The sequence below is a fragment of the Octopus sinensis genome, linkage group LG1 (assembly GCF_006345805.1).
Source record: "Octopus sinensis linkage group LG1, ASM634580v1, whole genome shotgun sequence".
Lineage (NCBI taxonomy): Eukaryota > Metazoa > Mollusca > Cephalopoda > Octopoda > Octopodidae > Octopus > Octopus sinensis.
The window spans coordinates 190,047,616-190,070,961 of NC_042997.1; positions in this window are offsets into that span (position 1 = coordinate 190,047,616).

Genomic DNA, 23,346 nt, shown 5'->3' on the forward strand with positions numbered 1-23,346 from the left:
ACGTTAGACCTAGTCTAGATTGTGAATCCTCTGTACTCCAGGATGGTTCAGCTCTCCACCCGTTAAAAGCTACCGTTTACGGAATGAGGATAACAACGTAGCTTTCGCGCCCGTGCAGCCGCCAGTCTATCGCGTGTGGTGGATGGATCTTCAAGTTGCCACACGCATTCTTAGTAGCTTAGAGTAGGCTCGAATTAGAGATTATTCTTTAGTGGCGAATGACGTGAGTCGTGATTAGAAGAAGAAGAAGAAGAAGAAGAAGAAGAAGAAGAAGAAGAAGAAGACAACAATAGAAGCGGCAGCAGCAGCGGTGGTACATTCAGATCAGCATCACCATCGGCTTCAGCAGCAGTAGCAGCAGTAGTAGTAGTAGTTGTGCTAGTAGTAATTTATGGTACTATTTGTAAAATTTAGCGATCAGTTTGTCCGGAAGGTGTTGGTCAAGCAAGGTATATTAGTTGTGATGTATCTTTATATTTGACACTGTTGTTTATTCAGCTGGTTTGTTGGTTAGCTACAAACTGTTATAGTGTCATGAAAATGTTGGCGATTTGGCGATTTTAGTCGTACTAATGTTTTCGCCAGCGTGGGATTGCTGGGTTTTATGACAATACAAAAGCTAATTACACGCAGTAAAAAGAAGCGTTCGACAGATAATGTTTTGGAAATGTGAGATTTAAGCATAAAAGTAAGAATTGCCAGAAAAGGAATGTTTCTGAGAAATAGTTGAGTGGATTCGAGTTCCTTATGATTGTGGAAAGGACTCAAAATATATTCGTGGATAGACTGGGTAATGTAAAGGTTATATCTTTTATTCTTTTATTCTTTTATTTGTTTCAGTCATTTGATTGCCGCCATGATGGAGCGTCGCCTTTAGTCGATAAAATCGACCTCAGGACTTACTCTTTGTAAGCCTAGTACTTATTCTATCGGTCTCTCTTGCCGAACCGCTAAGTGACGGGGACGCAAACACACCAGCATCGGTTGTCAAGCGATGTTGGGGGGACAAACACAGACACACAGACACACAGACACGCACACATGTATATATATAATATATATATATATATATATACGACGGGCTTCTTTCAGTTTCTCTCTAACAAATCCTCACACAAGGCTTTGGTCGGCCGGAGGCTATAGTAGAAGACATCTACCCAAGGTACCACGCAGTGGGACTGAACCTAGGACCATGTGGTTGGTAAGCAAGCTACTTGCCACAGAGCCACTCCTGCGCCTTAATCGTAAATAAATATAATATATCGTAAATAAATATAATTAGTTTTGTATGATAATCAATATTTTTCATCCCTGTTTTAAAGTAAGTTTGGGACTTAAACTTCTGTCGAAAACATGCAAACATGACAATCGAAATAACACAGTATTGCTCAAACTGCATTTTATTCAGTATCGAATTAGGCCATTCTCACGAGGGATATGTTCATAATATTGTTGCTTCTCATGAGAAGCAACAATATTATGAACATAAAAAAAATAACAAATAATATATTGGTAACGAATTCATTAGTACTATAATTATTGATGTTGTCGATCCCTTTATGATGTCGATCCCTTCAGTTCCCTTCGATCCCTTCAGTTCCCTTCGATCCCTTCAGTTGTCGATCCCTTTATGGTAACTATTGTTGCTGATGATATGATCAGACAAGGACTGTTAGTAGATAATCCTAAATAACTCAACATTGCCAACGGAGGTTGACATGTTGGCGAATGGCTTGTAAAGTAATACAGAAATAGACAATCACCGACAATGTATGGTTTTGAAAGGATCACTCTATATGCTATCCTGATATAATTAAATTGATAAAAATATGTGAGTTTGAAGACAGAATACCGATGCGTCAGTGTAGAATAAATACTATTTATAAGCTGGTGGTCATTTTCCGGATGAAATCTGTCCTCTCACTGATCACAAGAGATTTTCTAGTATAAATATTTTGTAAAAATTCCATACCTTGATGTTGTTGAGTCTTAAAAGTTACTCTGAAATAAGGTGCGTGTAAACTCAGTGAAGAAATAACTCTCGCATTAATAAATATTTCCAGAGAAACTAAGAACACAAGTATTCACGTGGAAGCTTCTGTCGTCAGCAACATAGTGTTAAGTTAGCTTTAATGAAAAGTGGGTGAAAATATTTCAGAATATGTTTCAAAATATTTTCAAGCAATAGGGACAATATTTATACCGAAAGGTAATATTTATCCTCACTGAAAAATGGATGTTTTGTTAGGTGTAACTATATCTTGGATTTGGTGAAACTATATCTGGATTTGGTGTGAACAAACAAATAAGTGTACTCTGCTGTGTCTGGGGAGTCATTTTCTTTTTGCGCCTTATAATGTAACACACTCATCGGTAAAACACCCACATATTTCTTATTTTTATTTTCCTAAAATTTTCGTTGCCTCTTGCAACCTTTTCAATAGTCTTGACTCCTGAAAAGGTTGCAAGACGCAACGAAAATTTTGGGAAAATAAAAATATGAAATAAGTGGAAATTTTACCGGTGCGTGTGTTACATTATAAGGCACAAAACTAAAATGACTCTCCTCAGACACAACAGAATATGCTTCAACACACAAAATCACTTAAAGAATCTCGCAAACCAAATCCGAAAACGAAACAAGTGTACATTTATATCAAAAGCTATTATGAGAGTTTCTCTCATGGTACTTACCGCAGTATAGTTTGTACTAACAGAATATACACGTTTAAGGGGAGATAAATAGTGCCATTTCAGAATATATTGTCCAAGACACTGCGGCAACGTGAATTAAAATCAATGCGCTGCCGATCAAGAAATTGAACCCATAAGTTGCTTGTGAATCAAACACTCTAACCGCCAGGCCACACACCTTCACTCATTGTTACACAATAAAGTATCTATAATTATTTTGAGATAACTTGAAACGCTACAAATAGCAGCCAATCTTCCTAAAGCCACATTCTATTGACTTAAGATAACTCAGATTGGAAAATGACGTCTAAATATAAGTCGGAATAATCAAGGAGGGAATCCCTTTGGTTAAAACTCTACAGCACGAGTTTCAGTGAACGAGTCAAGCTCTAAAGATTTTATAAGTGTTTATTCATTGCTTTTGATTTTATAACATATAATTTAGCGGTCGGCAAAAGATGGTATAGAATAAGTAACACATTTGAAAAGAAGTAATGGAGTTAATGTGTTCCACTGAAACCTTAAAAAGGTGGTTCCCCAGCATGACAGTACTCCAATGAGTGAAACACGTGAAAGCATAAATGAAAGAATAAAAGAAGAGAGAGAAGTGTGAAGAACAAGCAGCAAAGAGGAGGAGATGAAGAAGGAGGAAAAGAATAAAAAGCAAACGAAAAATAATAATAAGAAGAAGGAGGAGGAGGAGAAGAAGAAGAAGATGAAGAAGAAGAAGAGAAGAAGAAGAAGAAGAAGAAGAAAAGAAGAAGAAGAAGAAGAAGAAGAAGAAGAAGAAGAAGAACATAGAGAAAGAAAGAAAGAAGAGAAGAAGAAGAAGAAAGAAGAAGAAGAAGCAGAAGAAGAAGAAGAAGAAGAAGAAGAAGAAGAATCAACTACAGTGCATGATTAGTATACTATTGGTCGACCCCGGATGGAGAAAAGATGAGGTAGACCTTGGTGGAATTTGAACACTTATTGGAAAATATTTGTAAAAAATGAAGAAAAAAAAAGAAATGAAAAAAAAAGAAAGAAATGTTCCTTGTCGAGCCATGCCAGGATTATAAGGGCCAGTTTACAGGTTTCAGTGGCGTAGAAATTTCCCACCTGGACGCCGGTCCGTCGCAGGATTACTCATTTTTGTCAGGTGAGTGGACTGGAGCAACGTGAAAATGAAGTGTTTTGCTCAAGAACACAACGCGTCGCCCGGTCCAGGAATCGAAACCACGACCTTACGATCATGATGCTGACACCCTAACCACTAAGCCACGTGCCGCCACAAAAATATGAATAGCGTGATTTTAATCAGAGAGAAATAAACATTCAATTTCTTAACACAGTTTAGACATGAATAATTCTATATTTAATGTCACTTTTTTAGATTTGCAAATTCTTCAAAAGAAATTCTTAATTTCAACTGTTAGTTCGAAACACAGTTTTCTGCTGAACTACATAATCTTAAACTTCAATAAATTCGAAAGTTTCAGTAGTTTATGGAATTGAGGCAGTCTTCGTCGATTTAGAAGAATTATTGTCAGATTACGATAAGCTTTATTGTATATGAAATGGATTCTAAGTTATGCATATACAGCCATAATATATGTAATTAATATAACACTTAAATTGTCCAATATTTATGATACTCTATATATCAGATATATACACATATAATGTATTGTCTCAACAGTCGTTAAATTGTATTCAAATTCAAATATACTTATTGAACAGAGGTATAGCCATGTCTTTCAAACGTTCGCTTTGGAAGTAATTGCATTCAGATTCGATCCCTGTGCGCAGTCTTTTGTTCAGAACGCTTCGATGGAACGAGAAAAACTTTACATCGTAATTTAGTAAAGCCCGCATTAGTTATATTATATATATATATATATATATATTATATACATTATATTATTTTTGTAATTTACTTAATCTTTACTTTTTAATTGTTATTTTAATTTTAACTTTTCTGTTATATGTAACTAGCAGTATCGCCCGGCGTTGCTCGGGTTTGTAAGGGAAATAACTATATAAGCATTTTTAGAGAGTTATAGCCAAAAAATAGCAAAAAAATGATGGTAAATTTTTTTAAGTCGTTGACTCATCGTAGACATTTTTAGAGAGTTACTTCCCTTATATAATAGCGAAAAAATGCATTAAAATGGAAAAAAAAAATGAAGGTAATTTTATTTTTAAATCGTAGACTCATCGTAGACGCGCGCTAATACCCAGAAGGGCTTGATATGAATCACGACTATAAGATACCCGGTTTTGGTTAAACTGCACCGCAAAATGTGGGAGTACTTAGGAATCTAAATCGTAGGAGACAGACACACAACTTGACTTTTATATATAAAGATTTTCTAGATGTTGTAATTTAATTATTCATTTTGAATTGATAAAAGGTGTTTTTTTTCTAATATTTTATATATATATATATATTATATTGTGTGGAATTTGATTTAGTATTTCTAAATTGAATTCTTTTTCCTTGTAAGTTTGAATTTTATTCCCTTAAATAATAATTATAAATATATATATATATATATATATATATATATATATATATATATATATATATATATATATATAATATTATTAGTGAATTGAAGAAATGGAGCTGAACGGAGATTGAACAGAAATCGTTTTATTGCATTCTACACGTGTTTCGAAAGCCACATTTACCAAATTCCGATTGCATAAGGAGACCATATTGTGTCTTTCTCTTCAGGAAGAAATAGGAAATCCGTTGGCAAAAACAAAAACAGAACAGAGGCGGAGCAAAACAAATCGAACGAGGCTCCTAAGAGCCCATGGCCAAACTGTTTATCAATGTATGTTGAAATCGGGTGGTGGGTGCGTTGAAGATTTTAACAGGTCAGGCAGCGGTCATTCCGGTGGGTGAGAGCACGGGGTGCGTAGATGTTCTTTGTGACCGAGACTAAAGTTCTGACTATTTAAAGAATATTAGGTGTATTATATGGGGCGGGACAGATTTTGACTCGCCCCATATAATACACCTAATATTCTTTAAATAGTCAGAACTTTAGTCTCGGTCACAAAGAACATCTACGCACCCCGTGCTCTCACCCACCGGAATGACCGCTGCCTGACCTGTTAAAATCTTCAACGCACCCACCACCCGATTTCAACATACGTTGATAAACAGTTTGGCCATGGGCTCTTAGGAGCCTCGTTCGATTTGTTTTGCTCCGCCTCTGTTCTGTTTTTGTTTTTGCCAACGGATTTCCTATTTCTTCCTGAAGAGAAAGACACAATATGGTCTCCTTATTCAATCGGAATTTGGTAAATTGTGGCTTTCGAAACACGTGTAGAATGCAATAAAACGATTTCTGTTCAATCTCCGTTCAACTCCATTTCTTCAATTCACTAATAATATTAAAATTCAATTATCCGCACCAACGCATGGTTGCAACACCATATGGTTGTACCTCCAACCGTGCTGTCTTCTGCTGTGATTTTTGCTACCAAGGTATCGGTTAAACTTTTGATTAATCTGCAACAAGATTATTCATCTTTCTATTTCACAATATATATATATATTATATATATATATATATATATATATATATTATATATATATATATATATGTATATTAGATAATAGATCGTAAGGTATACACCTGGTAAAAGCCAGTTATTAATTAGACTTGCACAATTAGTGGATAGTGTCATTTGTACAGATGTACTTTTGACGGCTCGTCCATAAATCAAGCAATATAGATTTACGCCACGCCGGGCAAAATGCTTAGCTGTATTTCGTCTGCCGCTATGTTCTGAGGTCGACTTTGCCTTTCATCCTTTCGGGGTCGATTAAATAAGTACCAGTTACGCACTGGGGTTGATATAATCGACTTAATCCGTTTGTCTGTCCTTGTTTGTCTTCTCTGTGTTTAGCCCCTTTTGGGTAGTAAAGAAGTAGGTTTACGGACAAAACAACGCAAATCAAACCTGAAATGTATTTAACTATTAGGAAACATCGCTCTGCTATTGATTGGGAGGGGAAATTATTTACAGAAGGAAGCACAGTAGGTCTTCTCTGAGGAGCAATCAACGTATTGTAAAACGGTCGTCTAGAAACTCCCTCCTTCATTTTCCCACACTTTGGTGGCAAAGAAAAAGCGTATTCATAAAAAGAAATATTATATATTGATCACTATTGTCATGAGTTTTAACAATCATTTTTAGAATTAATCTACTCGTATGAATCGAAGACTAGGAACTGTGAGTTCAAGCTACGTTAAACGAATGTGAAACGCAGCATACTAAACAGAAAATTGAAAGTGAATTTTATAATGTAGACGATATGACAATATTTGTTTCAGCATTTGTTTTTATTATACTTCAGTATTTCTATTGAAATTGCTTTGCAATACAATTTATATGTGTAAACTAAAAACTCAAAAGATAATTTGTTCTGGAATTTTTATTAAAATTTTTATCATAATTGTCATGGCTTCAAATTTTTTATAGTTTTCCTAGGAAAATTGATTTCTCCTTTAAACTAGTAAATTCTAATCATTTTTCTATATGATACTTGAATTTATCACGTGATATTCTTACGTGTGGTCTTGATTACCTTTTGGCCTTTTTGCCTGTCGCTTCCTTATGATTCCGCGCGAGGTGAAGGAATTCTCTCTAATTCACATTCTATCAATGCAGGTATGTCCTAGGGTGTCGCTTTGTCGCTCAAACTCTGTCTTCTGTACAACAATGCTGTATTTACTATCATCACGAAGAAAATCCGTTCTTACACAGATGATTCCTCATATCATTTTTTAACCTTCTGCATTTCAGATTCAATTATATGTAACCTTTTCAATCCTAACTTCAAACTGAGGATGTTTAAATATTGTTCAATGGAATCTTGAAAATCTTCCTATTTACGACTCAATAAAATTAGAGAAACTAAACACAGTAAACAAAATATAAACGATCATCTGCTCAAAATACAGAGCACATAACTAAAACATTTAAGGTTATTGCACAGGTGAAGTCTTGCCACCACTGAGGTTCTTTCCAAGTGAATATATACATCATCAACATAAGGATTGCATAATGATGTTGAATGTGGATCTGCATTGCGTGTGTATGCAATTGAGTTCTGTGTGAATGAATGTGGAGCACGCGTGTGCATGAGCATGTATGTGTTTGCACATTCTCGCTGTATGTGCAGTTGTATATTTATATTGGGTTGTCCGGAAAGTTCGTGCCGATTTTTAAAGGAAAGAAAAAGGTCAATAAATACTTGCCACTACGTTTTTAATCAACCAAATATGAACCATTTTGTTGCACAATGCGTCTCCATCTTTCCTTTTACTTCAAAATACTCTCTTCCCAGAATCGAGGTGCTTTCATAGCAAAGAATTCATCAAGGTATCTTTTTACGTCATCCAAGGAATTGAAATTTTTACCATTAAGACTATTCTGTAGAAACCTGAATAAGTGGAAATCCGAAGGAGCAATATCTGGTGAATATGGAGGGTGGGGTAACACATCCCAGCCGAGCTGCAGCAATTTTTGTCTGATTCTCAAAGCATCAAATGCCGAAGATGAATTTTCTTATCTTCCATTTTAAAGGGTTATAGAATTAACACAGGTTATAGGAACATAAACCTTCTTCCACGAAAAGATAGCTTAAACTGTGTTCTAAATGGAGGGAGGTGTAGTCAAATCCTATTTTATGGACTCAACCATGTTCTAAAATAAGTCGAAAGATAAGCTGCTATAAATCGGCACGAACTTTCCGGACAACCCAATATTTAGGAATTCGGTTTAACGATGACGCAAATACATCGCTTATGATGGAAACGATAAGGAGAGTTCCTTTGTATTGATAGAGTTACAATATATTCTGGGAGCAACGCAATATATATTCGTACATATAAAATTAACATTGCTCCAGATTCTAACCCTAACGTTTCACGTGCTTAGCACGATCATGTGTGGTGAAGAGAGAATTTTTAAAATTGCGTTCATCATACATAGTATTTTAGTTTGTTACATATATCTCGTAGGAGACGAAATATGATATCATTTTTTATTTACAAAGAAAGAAATGAAATTGCAGTTGACCGAAAAAAATAAACAGGCTAAATGTGTACTTACAAAATCTCTCGGAGGAATGACTGTTAATGATAATTCTCGAAAACATAAAAAATATTTCTCATTAAAATTAATTCCTATGAGACATTTTGCTAGTGCAAACTGAACATGTTTATTTTTTCTATCAACCGCAGTTCCATTTCTTCAGTTTATAGGGGGAAAAAACCTCGTTTTTTGTAAGATATTCATAGTTCTTCTATAATTATAAATAAAGGACGCATGCTTGAAAATTTACCTTTCACCACCCATGTTTGAGGCAGCAGGTGAAAAATTAACCCACAAGTTTGAACTAATAGAATTTGTGTTGTTATTCGGTATATATAACTGAATAACAGTACACATGACTGTTGCCATAATATTGTTATACACTGTGACAATTTTGTTTAATTACCGGAAAATATCGCAGTTATATATTACAACAATGCACACACACACACACACACACACACACACATATATATATGCCGCCGTATATTACAAACATAGTTCGCAGAAACTTAAACTATTTTACAGTGAACAGTTTCGCCAACAAGCATCTCGCTTTCGAAAAAAAAAAAAATAATAAATAGAAATAACGAAATAATGGCGATCACAGTTAGCAATTGTTATTCCGGGACGTTTGAAGCTGATCGCCTTTCTGAAAACAGTAAGAATCGGCTAAAATATGCCATAAGGGAGAACGAAAATTATTTAAAGAAACCGCCGATGCTATTGTTGAATTCTCGTATATCTCCACATGTATCTGATTCAACAGAGATGACTCTGAAACACAGAGCTTAATAAGATTTCGAAACCAGAGTTCTTAAAAGATGTTTCGATCTTTTTTTGCTTTTGTTCAGCGACAGGTCTTTCTTAATGATATTAAAAAAAGTAGCTAAATGCTCCGACGTTAAAAGTTATCGATGTTGTTGGATATCACATAAAATTATGTGATGTTAATTATTGGATAATTAGTCGTTTTCTGTCCACAGCTTCTATTATCATTAAAGAACATATAGGAGAATAGTTCAGTGCTCAATGGAAGCAATCCAGTTGGCAAACAAAACTTGACGAAAACTTTCATAATCTGCTCGTCATACTGGATGATTAACCACAATAATAAAATGGAAATAGAATAATGATTTCATGCCCCACTAATTCCATTTTATACAAAATAATCACAAAACTCTTAGGGCGATTCTTGATCTCAGGATCTTGAGGGAAATCTAATTACTTTCAAGCAGAACTCAGGGCGTTGAACGAAAACCTTCGCTATCGTTGAACAATTTTTGAACGAACCAGTATTAATGTTGGCTTCTAATCCTTTTCTCCATGGTCACAAAACTCAAGTCTACAATCCTCACAATTACAACCTATAGCGGAAAGATCGGATCCGGTTTTATAAATATCTCAAAGGGAATAATTCTAGGAGTTAGTTATTCTGTACTATGCAAACCGAAAAGTGTATATTGTATTGATTGTTTAGGAAAGGGGAAAGGGAAACAAGGAAGGAAAGGAGAAGAGGAGGAGAGAGTGGAAGACACAGAGACAGGGAAGAGAAAGGAAATTAGAAGAAAACACGTATCTTGGGATGACTTTTGACTAACACGTGGTTGATGCTAAATGTCATTTCAAGAGGTAAATTTTGTTTTTTGGAGAAAAATACACAGCTTTGCCTTGCGATTAGAAGATTGCTTCCCAACCACATGGTTACGGGTTCAGTCCCACCGCGTGGCACCTTGGGCAATTGTCTTATATTATAACCTCGGGCCGACCAAAGTTTTGTGAGTGGATTTGTGACGGAAAATGAAAGTAACACGTCGTATATTATATATATATATGTGTGTGTGTGTGTGTGTGTGTGTGTGTGTGTGTGTGTGGTGTGTGTGTGTGTGTGTGTGTTTGTCTGTGTGTCTGTGCTTGTCTCCTACCATCACTTAACAACCAATGTTGGATTGTTTACGTCCACGTAACTTAGCGGTTCAGCAAAAGAGACCGATAGAATAAATACAAGTCCTGGGGTCGACTTTTTGAACTATAGGCGGTGCTCCAGCATGGTTGCAGTCAAAGAACTGAAAGAAGTAAATGAATATATATATATACATACACACATACATATATATATTTATATACACACATACATACATACATACATACATACATACATACATACATACATACATATATGTATGTGGCATATTTACATGTTTGTGTGTATAGTACTAATACTTTATTCTTCACTTGGTTACTTCATATTGCATGATACTAGTTATAATCCTAACATCACTCGTCATTTTATAGGAATCTTAAAACGGATGCTATAAAACTTTAAGTTGCCAGATGGATCTACAGTTTATTTTATAATTTTCATATATAATTTAACTCTATAACTCCATAAAAATTTAAAACATTTGCCTTTTTCTTTGAAGCATGCAACTTACTAAATCTGTCGTATACGTATAAACACACAACTATATATACATATATACATACACACACGCACGCACACTGACACACGTGTATGTGTGTGTGTGTGTGTGTGTGTGTGTGTGTGTGTGTAATACTTTTGGACTAATGGATATATGTCGATTAGTATGTTAATGTGTTGAGTAAGGCACTAACACGTGACGCAGACTGCAAAATGGATGCAGCACAACATGGTGCACGGAGTCCCCCTACAAGGGACAGTAGCAGGATGGGTCGAAACGATTGTACAACATAAAGACTAATACGATATCCATGTTCCTGTTACTTAATCAATTATGTCAAAAGTAAATAGACACTCTTATATTCATTAAAATTAATTTCAATCTGAAATTATACATTCAAATTATTTATTAAATGTTATCAATTAATATTTAATAGTAAGTAGACATGCCCATTACGTTTTTCAATGCAAGGACCCTACTAGGCATGTTACTAATCAGATGACTAATATTCTCTTGCGTAATTTCTTGCCAAGTGTCATGCGGTAATCTCAAAAGACCGGGATTTGAAGATGCTTTCTTCTTCTTCTTATGACGTGTCTTCTCCATTATACCCCAGAGGTGTTCAATATGGTTCATATCTGGTGACTGGCTTGACCATGGAAGCTTTTTAATACCATTCTCATCCAACAAATCCTTTGTTATTTTAGCCGTGTGACAAGGCGTCTTCTTTAAACATTTCACTACTTGAGAAGATCGGAAAGAGTCCTTCCTGCAATACAGACACATACGTATCTGAATTAAATTTTCTCTCACACTCCACCAGTTCTGCTCAACCAGTGCTCCAAATTGGTGCCCATACCATTAGAGAATAGCTGCCGCCTTTCATTGTTGACTGCAATCTTTTCACATTAAATTCTTGATGTCTCTAGACCCACATTCGACGACTGTCAGGAAATTCGGCAAATCTGAACACATCAGAAAATATGGCTGTGTCCCAAAATACTAGCGTCCTCTCCACCATGTCACCGACCCAATAATCTCTCCTCTTGATGTTGTCTAGTCGAAGAAGTGGCTTCCTTGTTGTTAGTCTGCCATAGCAAACAAGTTTGCGGAGATACCTGAAGGCTGCTCTGGGACTGACATCAACTGGTCATGCTATGTCAGAGGCCTTGCAACGAGGGTTATTCTCCACACTTCTATCAGAAAAAGGAAGGATCATGTCATAAAGCCCTGGTCAACCTGGGCGAAGTGATGTGGAAACCTCCCCGTCTCTGGTGAATTGAACAATCACCCTTTTAACTGTAGAAAGTGAGATCCCAAGGTTTTCTGTGACTTTACGCTATGTCCACATTCAGAATGAGCCACAATACAACCTCCTTTGAAATTCCAAGGCTTCTTTTGTACATGGCATGATTAAGTAGTCACATATCACGGTTAATAATTATACCATCTTAAATAGTGGAACTTCATCACAATGGAAAAATAAAGAAAAAGAAAAAGAAAAAGGAGAAAAGAGAAAATAAGTATATACCAATTGATGCTGCATGTTATCCTTCTGAAAACCACTCGACCGACTGAAAAATTTAGTTATACAATTAGAAGAGTTATAATAATTAGTGGTACATGCCTATCTACAGCGGTGGAGAAATGTTACTACGGCGTAAGTTGAATATATAATACTGTTGGAGTATTCTCGTTCGGTGATAAAGTAAAAAGTAAAATTACCGGGACTTACAAAATATAATACGATAACAGGTAACCATAATTTATTTCACGATAATTTTCCAATCGATTAGCATAATTAAATTAAATGAGGAGCATTTCAGAACCGTTAAAATAAATTATTTAAACTGGGAGACAAAATATTTCTATTTTGTGCACGTCATAATAGGAACAGTTAAGACTTAGACAATTCTACAAAACACAAGCATAGAAATTGTATTACTATATTACTATATTACTATATTCATTGTTAAATTTAAGATATAAGTTTTAATTATGCTATCATCTTTAAATGAAATGATTATAAGTATATACATTAAATTTAATAATAATAATAATAATAATAATAATAATAATAATAATAATAATAATAATAATAATAATAATAATAATAATAATATTAATAATAGTAATAATAATAACAATAATATATAAATATATATAAATTTTATTAAAAACGTGATTAAAACATTTCTATTTTATGTACGTATTTCCGGTTATTTTTCCGTAAGCAATGAATATATAAACATTGATTTACAGTGGTATTTTCCTCTCATAAACTCAGTAAATTTGTATTTATTTTTATATTTACTAAGAATAATGTTTATATAAGCGCGCATGAATTGATTAGAATAATTATTAAAAATAATTATATATCTTTTTGAATAATTATGCATGTATGAATATTTCTTGTAGACCCTATAATATTTAGTATATATCATCATATTACGTTCGTTCGAACTTGTATGCATATAAATATTATAGAATAATAAAACTATTGGGCTTAGTCTAATGTATTTCCTTCTGTAAAACTAAGCAAAATTCTGATAATTTACTTATATATTATTATCCTTTTTATGCAAGAAATAGCATAGTTTATAATAATCGTAACTTTATTCATTTCTTTAACATCGGTGTATTTAGTAGAAACTTTTGAATTAATGAATCGTTGATTAAAAGTTTTTTTAATGCATTTAGAGTCTGAATAAAATATATTCTTATTCATTTTTTCATAATAGTATATAGAAATTTTAAATGAAATATATTTCCTACTCCAACATAAATTTAGTATTATGAATATATTCTTATTATAATATTCTTATTAATATATTCTTATTATATTATATTGTTCTTAGTAATATATTCTTAAAATGAATATATTCTTATTCATTTTTTCATAATAGTATATAGAAATTTTAAATAAAACATATTTCCTACTCCAACATAAATTCTTTACATATTATATAGATTTTATTATATATTAAAAATGGGTAGTGATTATTTTAGATTAAAATATCTTTAGATTAATATTATTAAAGATGCATAAGAACATTTTATGACAGTTGTAATTGTCTTGTTTATTTAAATAATTTTATCTATTTGAATTTTGTTTTTTGTTTTTATGGTATTTATTATTTTTAAATCAGTCTATTTTATGATTTACCAGTCGCATGAAATGTTAGTTATTAGACAAATATTACCTTGACGAGACTCCTACATAAATGTGAATTTGATAAATTCGCTAGTGGATATGAATCGAAACAAATAGTAGGATATATATTTTTTAGTTATTTGTTATATTATATTATATATTTTCATAATAAAATTATATTATATTATAATGTTAATAAATTTTTAATATGTCAATTGTATTTCTCCATTTCTTTTAATATTTACGTATTGAAATTATACCATTTTAAGTTCGGATATTTTCTCTACTATGTTGTGGTATTTAACTGAAGAACGGGGAAAATGGGATGTTTTCCATCCCTCTGAGGGATATTGTTTTTATGTTGGATTCCTTGACTGCGGCCAAGCTGGAACACCGGCTTTAGTCGAACAAATTAAACCCAGGATTTATTCTTTGTAATCCTAGTATTTATTCTCTTGCTTCTCTTTTGTTCACCCGCTATGTCACGGGGACGTAAACACCAGCATCGGTTGTCAAACGATGGTGGAGGGACAAACACAGACACACAAATACATACATACATACACATATATACATATACATACATACATACATACATACATACATACATACATACATATATATATATATATATATATACGACATATATATATATATATATATATATATATATATATATATATATATATATACACATATATATATATATGTAGAAGGTCGAAAAGGAACAGACATGGTGATATATATGGAAAAAAGTCATGGTAGAAAATGCTAAAATAATTTTATAAGAAAACATTCCAGTACCAGTTTAAGTCATTGAAACTTTTTCAACTGTAAGCATGGAAAAGTTTTTAAAAGAATATTTGCATAGTGTTCAAATACAAGTGGCATTTTCCTTGTTTCTGCCTGTTTTTGTCTCTTGCCTGTTTACTCTTGTGGGTTCGAGGTCGTTGTGAATTCACAAGATAGAAGAATTAGAGCCCGCATATTCAGTGAAGAATATCCAGACACCAACACAAAACTTTCCAGGACACTTCATATTTAGATGACATTAGCATGTCACAGGTAATTTTCCATGTTCATTCAATGCAACTTTTCTGACTTACTTAACTTAGATCCGCATTTATAACATGAAATTATATTGTGGATCTAAGTAGACAAACTTAATATTAAATATTTACAAAGGAATCTGCGATAGCACGTCTCTCAGATTAGATCTACGAATGTACACCACATGTATATCTGAATCATATATTACCTAGTCCCATGTCAGTTTCTCTTACAACACCTTTGAATTTTGAAAGTTTCTTTTCCTTAACAAAGACATTAGCAATTCCAATTTGAATCTTCGTTCATTTCATTCCATGGCAATTCATTCTAAATTGTGACTACTCAATTGCCAAGTTGTGCTTGTGATGTATCGAATGATGACTATTGATAGTTTTAATAAATTCGAGGGAAGAAACGATTTACGAGTCCGGTCTTCAGAACAGGACCTGTTTCTGAAACGTGTGTTTGTTTTATGATTTTTTAGAGTTCCCACCGCTTTCGCATTTTCGATGTACACTAAAACCGTAATTAAAATATTCTAACTTATTTTGAAGTTATTGATTGGGCAGTCTGCGTCATTCGCCTTCAGGTTTGACTTGTTAGATTGTGTTGCAATCAACACTATATATACACATCTTATATGATTATTTGTGCGTATCTTTTCTACGTGTGTGGTGGATATTGTAAACACTTCGCGGAATGATCAAGAAGAGAAGAACCTCAGTTATAAGATATATGCTGAAAGTGGCTTCTTTAGAATAAAATTGGGTATCCACAGTCTGTTGAAACCTGTTGGACAGGCTCTATAAATTGAAAAGCGGGTATTTTTCAAGATATGCCTGCAAGAAAAATGCGTTTGAAAAATAGGTTTATATAGTAAACTTGGACACTAAGGTTACAATAGAATTCGGAGGTGATTCCATGGACAGAACACGAACACCAGATCCATTCGCTTGTATATACATACATGAAGAATAGTGATTCGCAGACAGATATATATCACCTGCTTCTATCCATTCACACATGCACACAATAAGTTTGCTTGTTTGTGTGCGAGTATGTGTGTGTGTGTATGTGTGCGCGTATGTTTCTGTGCGTGCGCATGTATCGGTTTAAATTTGTTAGTATATATGTAGCAGTAAGATGGTTGCGTATAAGTGGAAAGGTATGTGGAGGGAAACACTTTCTTATAAGTAAATTATTAAGCAGAACACGCATGTAATATGTGAAGAATAGAAGAATGCTTCTTGTACTTATAAATCAAAATCCTATTAAGGGTTTGTTATAGTAAACAAATTAAAAGCCTATTAAGTCAATGTAAACAGAAAGAAAATAAATTAGATTTGTGTTTTGTGTTTTCTGTGTTTTCCTTCATCTTGCTTTTAAAAGTTGCCGAAGCATATGATATCGTTGCGTAATAAGTCCATTGTTAATGAAGGAGAATAAAAAAAATCAATATCAAAATCTAAACAAACAAAACATTACATTTGTTTATTCACTTTTTTAATGCGTTTGAAGATAAACAAAATGAGTGAATTTTAATCACTGGATGCTAGTACATAAATAATTTTCTTTTTGTCTCTAAAATACATTTTATGTGAGTGTATATATAAATATACGTTCATAGATATACATATATATATACATACATACATACACATATACATAGATTACATGCGTATACACGTACATAAGTAGCTGTATCTGCCTATATGTGTGTACACACAAAGACACACACATACGCGTGCACGCACAAAGACACACACATACGCGTGCATGCACATATAGACATTTATTATTTACTCTGACACGCAAACAATACAGGCTAAACGATTAATATAAAGTAATATAATTAATATATGATATGTGATATAATTTATTTGTCTGGCTGTCTGGCTGTCAGGCTATACATGTGCATACACACACATATATATATATATATATATATATATATATATATATATATAAATATATGTATATATATACGCATAAATATATACATATGTGTATATATATAAATACATACATATATATATATACATATACATATAATATATATAGGTATGCAGGTATGTATATACTACGTATATATGCTTATTATATTTGAATTTTATTTCCTTTTCATATTACTGTTTACGTTCATACGTATGTATGTTTTCATGTGTGTGAGTACGTTGGTTTAAATAGCTATCTCATCTACATTTTATGCCATTATATAGGATTGAACTTGAAAACTTCTCATTTCTTCTTCTCAATAATTATCAGGCTTCAAGTATATATCTCATAATATTGATAAATGTATACAATCTAAACAGAACCTCTTAAGAATACCTAGTCAACAAAAGCAATGCTATTATTACCTAATTATATTAATGTACAAATGTGCACATATTTCGATTGTTGTAAAACTTTCTCTCATTAAAACATGTATACAGAAACATTGTATTATACATTTACTCTAATTATATTAACATATTTCTCCACATTCGTGTACAACGATGATCTATCTCTATTCTCCCTGCGCGCATATAATGCACGTCCATAAATATGTATACTTCTATATCTTTGTGTAATCATGTAATTAAATGAATGAATCTCAAAGAAAAAAAAAAGAAAGAAATAATGGAAAATATTTACAACAAAAGACGAATAAGAATTTAAAATATTAAAAGATTTGTTGGATTTTTGAAAGAAGATTATTTAAGCCTCCTTTTGAAGTTCAGCAAGTTCTGCAGATTTTTCATAGTAAAATCTCTTTGAATGCAATAGGCAATCTGAAAGACGGAAAATGAAGACTTTGGTAATTTTGCAACTGAATTCCATGACATAAACTGCATTTCGAAAACAAAAACACATCACAAAATAAAGAGAAATTTGTAAAATATAAGTCTATTTTTATCTTACTCAAGGATCACCATTCTATCTAAAATTAATTCATCATGGATAAAGTATGTAAGCGGTTGAAGAAAATATAATTACAATGAAAACACAACCAGTACATTACAGCTACATGTTTTCAGACATTTTCGGAGCAAAGCCTTTTATACTATTTTTCTAATATTTCAATGTGTGTGTGCGTGTGTGTGTCCGTGCGGTATAGTTGATGAGTCAGGGAGTTACAAGAAACTGTTCTACATTGATTATACCATAAACGGGATAGTATGAGAACGATGAAATCTTTTCGTTTGTTTCTCACGGTTGATTTTTTACAATTAACATCGCCCTGTTCTTGCCTAGTTGAACTGATACTGTACACAGGAACATGATTCAATACTTCTCTTCCCCAATCTAGTAATTAGATCCTTAGTGGATATTATTTTCTGGGTGAAAGTACGTTGGAGACCTTCTGCTTAATAGCAATCTGTTCAGCACAAGGATTAATTTATTCTTGACAGTCTATTAGGGAAGATTAAAATTTACAGTATATAATGCATATGCAACAAAGAAGCAGTTAACAAGAAATATGCATTACGGAGCCAAGCGATTCCATAGTCTCGGATTCACTCCTTACCATATCGCTCAGAAGAAAAAAGAATAAATCGAACTCTCTCTTTTATCTCTCTTTTGCTAGTTTCAGTCATTTGACTGCGGCTAAGCTGGAGCATCGCCTTTAGTCGAGCAAATCGACCCCAGAGCTTATTCTGTGTAAGCCTAGTACTTATTCTATCGGTCTCTTTTGCCGAACCGCTAAGTTACGGGGACGTAAACACACCTGCATCGGTAGAAGACACTTGCCCAAGGTGCCACGCAGTGGGACTGAACCTATGACCATGTAGTTGGTAAGCAAGCTACTTACCATACAGCCACTCTTGCGCCTGATGATTTTAAATTCAAAAGCTTCGAAAGATTTTACAAATTTAAGTAAATGAGTTTCTGCGACTTGATATTATTTCATGGCACTACAGGAAATATAGCAAAGAGCTATGTCAAGTACGAAAATTGTGAAAATACCACTTACAAAATTACAGTTTTCTGTCTTAGATAAGCATTTTCATGAGGAGGATTTCATTTAACATTTTCCGTATTAGTGATGAGGAAAATAATTGAAAAATATGGGAAATATATTCATTTACCGGTAAATGAAAGCTTCTTCCTTTTTTTAATCCCATTTTTGAAGGAACACGCTTAATATCTGTTTCAAATACATATTGTACGTATTTTACATATTCTGTACTCGGAATGTGTAAAGAAATAGGAATAGAAATCTTCATTAGTTTATCAGTTTTATATTAAATAAGAATACTTCGTCCTATAAAGTGGAGGCACAATGGCCCAGTGGTTAGGGCAGCAGACTCACGGTCGGAGGATCATGGTTTCGATTCCCAGACCGAGCGTTGTGTGTGTTTATATGGCGAAAACACCTAAAGCTCCACAAGGCTCCGGCATTGGGGTGATGGCGACCCCTATTGTATTCTTTCACCCCAACTTTCTCTCAGTCTTTCTTCCTGTTTCTTGGGTAACGCTGCGATGGACTGGCGTCCCGTTCAGCTGGTGGGAACACATACGCCACTGAAATCATGCCCATGGTCCCGGCTAGGCTTGAAAAGTGCGCATAAGTAAATAAAAATCGTCCTATAGAAGTGCTTGCCATTAGACGTCATGTGTATTACAAAATACATTGGGAATTTTCATCGTCCGACATATTTTGGGTGTTTCTTCACAGCCAGCAAAAAACTGATGGGATCACTGCCTCAGAAAGCTGGTCGGTCATGTTTAACTTTCTGATTGATGACACGAAATCACAAATAAACTTTTGAAACAGACGTGTCGAATTGCAATGAGGTTGTGTTTATCTCAAATATCTTCAAACATAGAAAACGTCACCTCCAAAAACCAAGCACATGCATCTCATCAATGATTATAACACACACGCACACACACACATACATGTATGTATATATATATATATATATATATATATATATATATATATAATATATATATAAAATTAATTAAGGGTAGAAATTGATATTTATCAATTAAGACCAGTGGTCTAGCATATTAAAAAAGAATCCGAAGATTAAAATATTTATATATACCAATTAAGGACTGAACACGAAAAGTGGACAGTCAACATGCTAGATATAGACGTCAAATCGCCATTCACCACAAAAGATTATGTTCTCAGATCAAACTCAGCACAAAACCATAGCAATAAACAAGTGAAAAATATACGAAATAAAATAATTACCCATGTACTAATTAGTTTCGACTGTTATTTTCCGCAAGGAAAACTGCAGCCATCATCGGCATGGTCCGTTATAAATGCAATTTGCTGGACTAGATGCAAACACGATACCGAAATATCGCGTACATGGAGTTCAGCCTATTACATTTGAATATATCTTTCAAATGCCTTTACTTTGGCGCGTTGAGGCCCGAGAAAACTAGCCTGCAGCTAATAATTAGCAGCAATCAATTTATCGGTTAGAGAACATATTTATTTATATAAAATTAATTAAGGGTAGAAATTGATATTTATCAATTAAGACCAGTGGTCTAGCATATTAAAAAAGAATCCGAAGATTAAAATATTTATATATACCAATAAGGACTGAACGAAAAGTGGACAGTCAACATGCTAGATATAGACGTCAAATCGCCATTCACCACAAAAGATTATGTTCTCAGATCAAACTCAGCACAAAACCATAGCAATAAACAAGTGAAAAATATACGAAATAAAATAATTACCCATGTACTAATTAGTTTCGACTGTTATTTTCCGCAAGGAAAACTGCAGCAAGCATCTCAGCATGGTCCGTTATAAATGCAATTTGCTGGACTAGATGCAAACACGATACCGAAATATCGCGTGCATGGAGTTCAGCCTATTACATTTGAATATATCTTTCAAATGCCTTTACTTTGGCGCGTTGAGGTCCGAGAAAACTAGCCAGCACTAATATTAGCAGCAGTCAATTTATCGGTTAGAGAACATATTTATTTATATAAAATTGATTAAGGGTAGAAATTGATATTTATCAATTAAGACCAGTGGTCTAGCATATTAAAAAAGAATCCGAAGATTAAAATATTTATATATACCAATTAAGGACTGAGCACGAAAAGTGGACAGTCAACATGCTAGATATAGACGTCAAATCGCCATTCACCACAAAAGATTATGTTCTCAGATCAAACTCAGCACAAAACCATAGCAATAAACAAGTGAAAAATATACGAAAAAAATAATTACCCATGTACTAATTAGTTTCGACTGTTATTTTCCGCAAGGAAAACTGCAGCCATCATCAGCATGGTCCGTTATAAATGCAATTTGCTGGACTAGATGCAAACACGATACCGAAATATCGCGTGCATGGAGTTCAGCCTATTACATTTGAATATATCTTTCAAATGCCTTTACTTTGGCGCGTTGAGGCCCGAGAAAACTAGCCTGCAGCTAATAATTAGCAGCAGTCAATTTATCGGTTAGAGAACATATTTATTTATATAAAATTGATTAAGGGTAGAAATTGATATTTATCAATTAAGACCAATGGTCTAGCATATTAAAAAAGAATCCGAAGATTAAAATATTTATATATACCAATTAAGGACTGAGCACGAAAAGTGGACAGTCAACATGCTAGATATAGACGTCAAATCGCCATTCACCACAAAAGATTATGTTCTCAGATCAAACTCAGCACAAAACCATAGCAATAAACAAGTGAAAAATATACGAAATAAAATAATTACCCATGTACTAATTAGTTTCGACTGTTATTTTCCGCAAGGAAAACTGCAGCCATCATCAGCATGGTCCGTTATAATGCAATTTGCTGGACTAGATGCAAACACGATACCGAAATATCGCGTGCATGGAGTTCAGCCTATTACATTTGAATATATCTTTCAAATGCCTTTACTTTGGCGCGTTGAGGCCCGAGAAAACTAGCCTGCAGCTAATAATTAGCAGCAATCAATTTATCGGTTAGAGAACATATTTATTTATATAAAATAAATTAAGGGTAGAAATTGATATTTATCAATTAAGACCAGTGGTCTAGCATATTAAAAAAGAATCCGAAGATTAAAATATTTATATATACCAATTAAGGACTGAACACGAAAAGTGGACAGTCAACATGCTAGATATAGACGTCAAATCGCCATTCACCACAAAAGATTATGTTCTCAGATCAAACTCAGCACAAAACCATAGCAATAAACAAGTGAAAAATATACGAAATAAAATAATTACCCATGTACTAATTAGTTTCGACTGTTATTTTCCGCAAGGAAAACTGCAGCCATCATCGGCATGGTCCGTTATAAATGCAATTTGCTGGACTAGATGCAAACACGATACCGAAATATCGCGTACATGGAGTTCAGCCTATTACATTTGAATATATCTTTCAAATGCCTTTACTTTGGCGCGTTGAGGCCCGAGAAAACTAGCCTGCAGCTAATAATTAGCAGCAGTCAATTTATCGGTTAGAGAACATATTTATTTATATAAAATTGATTAAGGGTAGAAATTGATATTTATCAATTAAGACCAGTGGTCTAGCATATTAAAAAAGAATCCGAAGATTAAAATATTTATATATACCAATTAAGGACTGAGCACGAAAAGTGGACAGTCAACATGCTAGATATAGACGTCAAATCGCCATTCACCACAAAAGATTATGTTCTCAGATCAAACTCAGCACAAAACCATAGCAATAAACAAGTGAAAAATATACGAAATAAAATAATTACCCATGTACTAATTAGTTTCGACTGTTATTTTCCGCAAGGAAAACTGCAGCCATCATCAGCATGGTCCGTTATAAATGCAATTTGCTGGACTAGATGCAAACACGATACCGAAATATCGCGTGCATGGTGTTCAGCCTATTACATTTGAATATATCTTTCAAATGCCTTTTCTTTGGCGCGTTGAGGCCCGAGAAAACTAGCCTGCAGCTA